General features: G+C 42.0%; 4 non-coding genes across 4 annotated transcripts; all 4 read left to right on the top strand.

The window, feature by feature from the left end:
* Nucleotides 1–4926: 4926 nt before the first annotated feature.
* LOC149277905 (U4 spliceosomal RNA) lies at nt 4927–5068 on the top strand. The gene has a single exon (XR_016278885.1). It is a non-coding gene; the product is annotated as a U4 spliceosomal RNA (small nuclear RNA).
* Nucleotides 5069–5557: 489 nt separating this feature from the next.
* LOC149277904 (U4 spliceosomal RNA) lies at nt 5558–5695 on the top strand. Its single transcript, XR_016279015.1, has one exon. It is a non-coding gene; the product is annotated as a U4 spliceosomal RNA (small nuclear RNA).
* Nucleotides 5696–6439: 744 nt separating this feature from the next.
* Nucleotides 6440–6581, top strand: LOC149277903 (U4 spliceosomal RNA). Its single transcript, XR_016278994.1, has one exon. It is a non-coding gene; the product is annotated as a U4 spliceosomal RNA (small nuclear RNA).
* Nucleotides 6582–7483: 902 nt separating this feature from the next.
* Nucleotides 7484–7624, top strand: LOC149277902 (U4 spliceosomal RNA). The gene has a single exon (XR_016279009.1). It is a non-coding gene; the product is annotated as a U4 spliceosomal RNA (small nuclear RNA).
* The last annotated feature ends 723 nt before the right edge of the window (nt 7625–8347 follow it).

Genomic DNA, 8347 nt, shown 5'->3' with positions numbered 1-8347 from the left:
GCCTGGAAAAAAGACGTGACAGGGGGGATACGATAGAAACATTTAAATACTTAAAGGGAATCAACAAGGTAAAGGAAGAGAGTTTATTTAAAAGGAGAAATACTACTACAACAAGAGGACACAACCATAAACTAGAGGGGCAAAGGTTTAATGGTAACATCAGAAAATATTACTTTACGGAAAGGGTAGTGGACGCATGGAATAGGCTTCCAGCAGAAGTGGTAGATGTTAATACAGTAAAGTCATTTAAGCAAGCATGGGATAGGCATAAGGGCAAGTACTAAAGGAAAGTATTTGGAGGTTGGGCAGACTGGATAGGCCTACTGATTCTTATCTGCCGTCACTTTCTATGTTTCTATGTTTCTATGATCTCGATATTAGTGTTATAGTCCAACCTCTATTTGCTCTTGAAAAAAAACCTTGTTTTATATTAGAGCAAATACCATATATAGTTTGCAATGGCCTTGTTAGCAGTATTAAGGGAGGTTAATGTCATTGCCGGGGAAGAGGGATATAGGGAATGACCTGCCTGAAGAGGGACAGTAGGGTGGTAGGATACCATCTCAACCTCAGTTTTCTACAAAAGATTATTTCAAGCAATGCTTTAAGACTTTTAAAACATATATTTTGTTGCATGCTTAAGGGGAAAGAATCCAAGAACGGAGTCTGCTTTATTTAGCGTTAAAACATAAACCTTAATTTATGTATGTATTCTGCTCTTTGCAGACAGCTGTGCACAATGCAAATCTAATGATCCTTCTGTGCCCGGAGATCGCTTTTGATTTACACCGTATGACCCCCCTGGCTGTCAATTCCAGCCTTTTGTCGTAGAAAGACAGAGAGTAAATGTACGTGACCTATTGTATAGTCAGTGACCTATAACTTGTCGGTTGTGGCCTGCGTCCTATAAGCAAGAAATACAGATGTAAACTACTAGCGACAGATGTAAACTACTAGTGACAGATGTAAACTACTAGCAGTAGATGTAAACTTCTAGCGGCAGATGTAAACTACTAGCGACAGATGTAAACTTCTAGTGACAGATGTAAACTACTAGCGGTAGATGTAAACTACTAGCGGCAGATGTAAACTACTAGCGGCAGATGTAAACTACTAGCGACAGATGTAAACTACTAGCGGCAGATGTAAACTACTAGCGGCAGATGTAAACTACTAGCGACAGATGTAAACTACTAGCGGCAGATGTAAACTACTAGCGGCAGATGTAAACTACTAGCGGCAGATGTAAACTACTAGCGGCAATGCAAAAATGTTGCTACTTTGCTACTGTCTTCTTGAAAATGAAAGAGAATAACCGGCCCTGTGTTTATCTCCGGTCTAGTGTATGGCTGGGCTATGGAATAAATGATGTTGTCAGATGCACCAGTACATGCGTGTAAAGTTATATTAGGCATATTATTTCAGTGGCTCTGTACAGAGTCCGTGGTGTTATTTTTGATTCTTTTGTGTTTCGTTATCCGGATAATACACAAACAGCATGAAAGGATTTTTTATTTCTAATCTTAACAACCGGAAGCTCGTTTAAGGAGGATTCTCCTTGCCCTTAGTTTCTGTAAATTCACATTGTTATGTGATGCACTACTTGTTATGTCCTGTTTACCAATTGTACAGCACTGCGGAATAGGATGGAGCTATAGATCGTAAGCTCCTGTGAGCAAGGTCCTCCTCACCTGTTGTTTCTCTATGTCATTTTGTTATGGTATATACTAATTGTTATGTCCTTTGTACATCGCTGCAGAATCGGATGGCGCTATATAAAACAATAAATAATAATAAAATCAATAAATGCTAATAATAATAATTATTATTATTAGTGTTATTAACACAATGATCCCGCTGATTCAGATTTGTTCTCCTTGTCCTCTAAAACTTCTTAAGCGTCAAAGTAATTGACTTCATTTATTTGCTTTAAATAAATGTTTTGAACATAACTTAAGCTATATGTCAGTCAAAGCAGTTTTCTTTCTGATAAGACTTTTATGTTTGTGTTTATATTATATATTATAATATATTTTTATATTATTGTAGAATAAAAATAATCCACACACACAAGTGTGCCATTCTGTGCCTCCGCAGGTTGGCAAGAAGTGCCCGGATGAGGTTGTTGTTAGGGAAAACAGATGAGTATTTAAGGGGCATCAGAGCAGATAATTCATCCTTGGTGCTTCGGGATTTCAAATAACCATACCATCCAACAGTCTCAGTTTTTATGGGACAGTCTTGATTTTTGGGCCGCTGGGAATAACGACCAGTAGGGGAAATCCTCTCATCTCCTCTGACCGGCCCAGGAAGCTTGCCAGTGATGTGTTTACATTTTGGGGCTGCTCTAGGCCCTCAACCACCTCTCCATCCGTGGTTAACATCACAAGTACAATAAAAGGGCTTAAAATACATTTTTTTAACTTGGAAATTGTGATGTGAATATTGCCGAGATGCTTGAGTGAAAAACAAAATGGTGGCACGCAATCATTTAAAAAAAAAAAAAAAAAAATTCGCAGAGGGGAGACATATCTGAATACCGTTCCCAGTATTACAGAGAATAACATTTTAGTGGCTTGCAGTTTTCAGATAACAGGATTGCAAAGTAAGTCACTTTACTGCTAGAGGGTTTAATATGTTAATCCAACTAATCTGCGTAGAACACCTGGCAAGCAAAAAAAAAATAAAAAAATAAAAATACGGGGAGCACATTATCCTACGAACGTCTTAAGCAAATAAAGTTTTAAATGTTCTGAAATTCAAAGGTGTTGACTTTATTTTATACTTTGTGTTTAACTCCTTACACTCAATGGGGGGGGGGACACTTAAACGGACAGTAATGCCCATTATTTTCCCCAGAAAAATTTTCTTCATTCACCTAAACTCAACAACCATACCGGGGAACGTCCCGTATCAGTTTACCCGGAGCCCTCCTTTTTAATGGGAAGTGGCTTAGTGAGGGGCGAGGCTAGCCAAGCGGCCAATAGTAGCTGGGTTAGCCACAGATATCTTAGAACTGAATGAAAGTGGGTGTGGCTAAAAATCACTCCCACTCCTGGGAGAAAGAGTAGAGTGACCTGAAGACCCAAGGAAGAAGCTCTTCACCAGGAGACTCCGAGTGAAACCTGGAGTGTTCGCAAGCATACTTAGAACCCATTCAGCTGGTTCTCTCCGACGGCTGGCATATAACAAATATGGGGTTCTGCGCACGTTCTTGCCTCCATAGTCATCGAGGCATTAAGCCTAAGGGAGAAAGGCCAAAACAGAGTGTTCTATCCAAATTAGGATTTTATTATCATAATTAATATTTATTTTACAATGCTTGTAAATAAATCATTTTTTGGTCTGAAAAGTTGTTTTTTTGTCTTTTAACTCAGATTACAAAGTATTTCTTTTATTACAAATGGGCTTTATACTTGAGTGAGTGGAACATGTAAGGATTAAAGATAGCTTGTCATGCAGGCTAAAGAAGAGAGGTTACATCAAGTGATCTGAATCAAGCTCAAAATCCAATAATTAACCTTAAAAAAAACCCAAAAAGCTATTTTTCTATGTTTAAGGTTGTTTGTTCTTAAAAAAGGCCACTTCTCTACAATATCCTTTTTCCTTTTTTTTTCTCTTGTCAAGTCTCCCACGAGCCCTGCATCTTCTGAGCATATTTGCATTTCTCCATTCGATGGATGCCCTTTTGTTTAAGTAACTTGAAGCTTGGTTGCGTCCTGTATAATTTATTTTGTTTTCAGTATTCGTAGCTTATGAAACAAATAAATGTCACCGGTGTCTATAAAGTATAGTTCTAATCTCATGTTTTTCCTTTATAACAAACCAGCGATTAAAAAAATAATCTAGTTTAAAAGTCAGAAATGCGTCAAGTCAACTGAAAGAAAGAACAACAAAAAAAAGTCACCTACCTTTAGGGGAAGCTGTAGCTCCAGAGCCACAGTGTACAACCGTTTCCATAAAGCAGCCAATTAGTGGCAGGAAAGACACCCCTCTTTATTTTGATTATTTTTAATAGAAAAATGAAATTTGAGAACAGAGAAGAAACATTCAGAAGAATGTCTGCTTGTTTTTCCAGATGTAAGACTCAGTCCTTGATCTTATTTTAGAGGCAGCATCATGTTATGCTTATCCTATGCAGGTTTCAATTCCTTAACTGTACTAGTCTTTACCACTTTTGGCGGGGTGATATTCTACTGAGCTACCCCTCTCGGTAAAGAATTTTTTTTTTACATAGCATTACATTACTCTGATTATGGCCTCTTGTTCTAACATTTATTCTCCTTTGACATAAACTTCTCTCTTGTACTTTGTTAAGGCCTGCAGGAGGGTCGGATCTTCATGGTTCCCTCCGAAGAGGAAAACCAGTGTAAGGGAAAAGGTGGGCAGCCATAAGACTTCCCCCACCTCTCCCAACAAAGGACTGGAAGCCAGTTCTCACTGCGGTGCAGTGCTTCAAAACGTCAAACCGAAAAGTGTCCAAAAGAAAAACGTATATCAGGCCATGATCAAAAGAAAACCGTGATCCATCCTAATTCATAGGCACAAGTGGACCAATGGAAAGTGCAAATCGTGAAAATAAATAAGTGTCCAGCCATTTCCGTAAGGCCGAAATAGAATAAATTGTCCACACACATGCTCATAAGGGTTTTGGAGTGAAGAGTGCTTCCTCTATAGCGATGACCTTCCGTATTTCTTGTGCTCTCACACTTCACAACAATAGGTACAAGGTTGTGAAGGTGACACAGAATTTCGCCTCGGGCCAGAGGATCAAGTGTTTCATGAGAAACCATTGGTCACTCGCCAGTGAAATGTGCATGACTGCTCCCACAATGCTCTGCCCTGGCCTAATGACCGCCATACCTAGTCAAAACGTTAACGAGATCTTGGTGGACATCCTTTATATACCAAAGCTGCCACTTCTCCAGCTTTGCGCAGTGGCCGTATCGTAGCCCATGAGGTTTTAACCGAGGCGTGATTATTGCTAATTGAAAACTTTTCCCAATACCCCGCCGTGATGACTTGAAAAATAGTCAGCACTGGCAATTTTTGACGGTCTCTTGTGAGACTGGTATGTCTGTTTAATAAGAGAAGATATGGTTTAAAACATGGCACCCACAACTCATTCCATACTGCGGACCTACCTGTTGCAGCACGTCAAGTTTTCCTAGTCCAAACCCATCTTTCATATCTCCGTGTTATATCCTAACCCAAGAGTGACTCTTATCGTCTTAACAGGCATATGGGGTCAGCTCTAGTAATCTCATCAAAGAGATCTTGATTCTTCAAACCCTTGACAGTAGGGAAAGCCTTTGAGCCCCATGAGGTAAACAAGGGCATTTTGTCTCGGAACGTGAAGGTGGGCCCCCGTTTGCATTTTGCCTGAAAGATCCGAGCTTCCAGGCCTTTTCCGGAGAAACCATTGGTCACTCGCCAGTGAAATTTGCATGACCGCTCCCACAATACTCTGCTCTGGCCTAATGACCGCCCATACCTAGCCAAAACGTTAACGAGATCTTGGTGGACGTCCTTTATATACCAAAGCTGCCTGGCTCCTAGCTTTGCGCAGTGGCAGTACCGTAGCCCATGAGGTTTTAACTGAGGCGTGATTATTGCTGATTGAAAACTATTCCCAATACCCCACCATGATGACTTGAAAAATAGTCAGCAATGGCAATTTTTGATGACGGGTTCGGAAAGTTCTCCACGGGTTTTTTTCATACCAGAGCTCTCCTACAAGCAATATCCTCGTAAGAGCAAAAGAGCAGGAAGTAGTGCTCATTCTTTGGAGAATCGTCTTGCTGCCAACCCTGGAAGAACACGTCCCTCCCCTTGAAGGGAAATGGTGACTGAAAGGCCTTAATGACTTTTCACTGAAGCTTTCCCTTTTTTGGTTTAAAGAAAGTACAGGAAGAAGCTCCCATGTATGCAGCAGCACATCATCCACCAGAATCTATCTTCCCCTTGTAAGAAGCCATTGGATGACGTGCCCTGCTGTGGACCTTCGCGTTGCAGCCCGTCGTGTTGACCTACCTCATATCCATCTGTCATATCTCCATGTTGTATCCCGAGCCGAGTGTGCGAGTCCTCGTCGTCGTCACAAAGGACCAGCTATGCCAATTTCATCAGAGAGGTGTGGATTTTTTATGATCCTTGACAGTTGGGAGTGCCTTTCAGCACCATGAGGTGAAAGTGTGCATTTTGTCCCAGAAAGTAGAGGTGAGACCTCGTTTGCATTTTGCCTTAAAGATCTGGGGCTTTTCTCTGGGAAAATGTTTCCTTCTGGGCCTTTTCTAGAGACACCTTTGTCAAATGCCAGTTTAATTAGCATAACAGTTCCCACAATGCTCTGCTCTGGCTCAATGTCCACCTATGCCTAGCCAAAACTTTAATGAGCACTCAGTGGGCATGCATTATCTACCAAAGCAGCCAGTAGGTTAGCTTTGCGCAGTGGCAGTATCATAGCCCATGAGGTGTTAACCGAGGCGTGATTATTGCTAATTGAAAACTATTCCCAATACCCCGCCATGATGACTTGAAAAATAGGCAGCAATGGCAATCTTTGATAGTCTCTTGTGAGACTGGCATGCCTGGTTGAAAACAGATGAATCCCTTTAAGTCTTTGAAAGCTTGGCTGCTGTGGGCCATTAAAGAGTGGCAAAGAACTCTGCACATCTACCACGCGTTACTTTCTTCACCTGTCTTGTGTTTTTGTGACGGGTTCGGAAAGTTCTGCACGGGTTTTTTGCATACCAGAGCTCTCTCCTACAAGCAATATCCTCGTAAGAGCAAAAGAGCAGGAAGTAGTGCTCATTCTTTGGAGAATCGTCTTGCTGCCAACCCTGGAAGAACACGTCCCTCCCCTTGAAGGGAAATGGTGACTGAAAGGCCTTAATGACTTTTCACTGAAGCTTTCCCTTTTTTGGTTTAAAGAAAGTACAGGAAGAAGCTCCCATGTATGCAGCAGCACATCATCCACCAGAATCTATCTTCCCCTTGTAAGAAGCCATTGGATGACGTGCCCTGCTGTGGACCTTCGCGTTGCAGCCCGTCGTGTTGACCTACCTCATATCCATCTGTCATATCTCCATGTTGTATCCCGAGCCGAGTGTGCGAGTCGTCGTCGTCGTCGTCGTCGTCGTCACAAAGGACCAGCTATGCCAATTTCATCAGAGAGGTGTGGATTTTTTATGATCCTTGACAGTTGGGAGTGCCTTTCAGCACCATGAGGTGAAAGTGTGCATTTTGTCCCAGAAAGTAGAGGTGAGACCTCGTTTGCATTTTGCCTTAAAGATCTGGGGCTTTTTTCTGGGAAAATGTTTCCTTCTGGGCCTTTTCTAGAGACACCTTTGTCAAATGCCAGTTTAATTAGCATAACAGTTCCCACAATGCTCTGCTCTGGCTCAATGTCCACCTATGCCTAGCCAAAACCTTAATGAGCGCTCATTGGGCATGCATTATCTACCAAAGCAGCCAGAAGGTTAGCTTTGCGCAGTGGTAGTGCATAGCCCATGAGGTGTTAACCGAGGCGTGATTATTGCTAATTGAAAACTATTCCCAATACCCCGCCATGATGACTTGAAAAATAGTCAGCAATGGCAATTTTTGATAGTCTCTTGTGAGACTGGCATGCCTGGTTAAAAACAGATGAATCCCCTTAAGTCTTTGAAAGCTTGGCTGCTGTGGGCCATTAAAGAGTGGCAAAGAACTCTGCACATCTACCACGCGTTACTTTCTGCCCCTGGCTTGTGTTTTTGTGACGGGTTTGGAAAGTTCTGCACGGGTTTTTTTTCATACCAGAGCTCTCCTACAAGCAATATCCTCGTAAGAGCAAAAGAGCAGGAAGTAGTGCTCATTCTTTGGAGAATCGTCTTGCTGCCAACCCTGGAAGAACACGTCCCTCCCCTTGAAGGGAAATGGTGACTGAAAGGCCTTTATGACTTTTCACTGAAGCTTTCCCTTTTTTGGTTTAAAGAAAGTACAGGAAGAAGTTCCCATGTATGCAGCAGCACGTCATCCACCAGAATCTATCTTCCCCTTGTAAGAAGCCATTGGATGATGTGCCCTGCTGTGGACCTTCGCGTTGCAGCCCGTCGTGTTGACCTACCTCATATCCATCTGTCATATCTCCATGTTGTATCCCGAGCCGAGTGTGCGAGTTGTCGTCGTCGTCGTCGTCGTCACAAAGGACCAGCTATGCCAATTTCATCAGAGAGGTGTGGATTTTTTATGATCCTTGACAGTTGGGAGTGCCTTTCAGCACCATGAGGTGAAAGTGTGCATTTTGTCCCAGAAAGTAGAGGTGAGACCTCGTTTGCATTTTGCCTTAAAGATCTGGGGCTTTTCT

This window comes from Sceloporus occidentalis, unplaced genomic scaffold (genome assembly GCF_023333645.1).
Source record: "Sceloporus occidentalis isolate IW3139 unplaced genomic scaffold, rSceOcc1.0.p SCAF_206, whole genome shotgun sequence".
Taxonomy (NCBI): Eukaryota; Metazoa; Chordata; class Lepidosauria; order Squamata; family Phrynosomatidae; genus Sceloporus; species Sceloporus occidentalis.
This window is presented reverse-complemented; position numbering and strand designations above follow the sequence as displayed.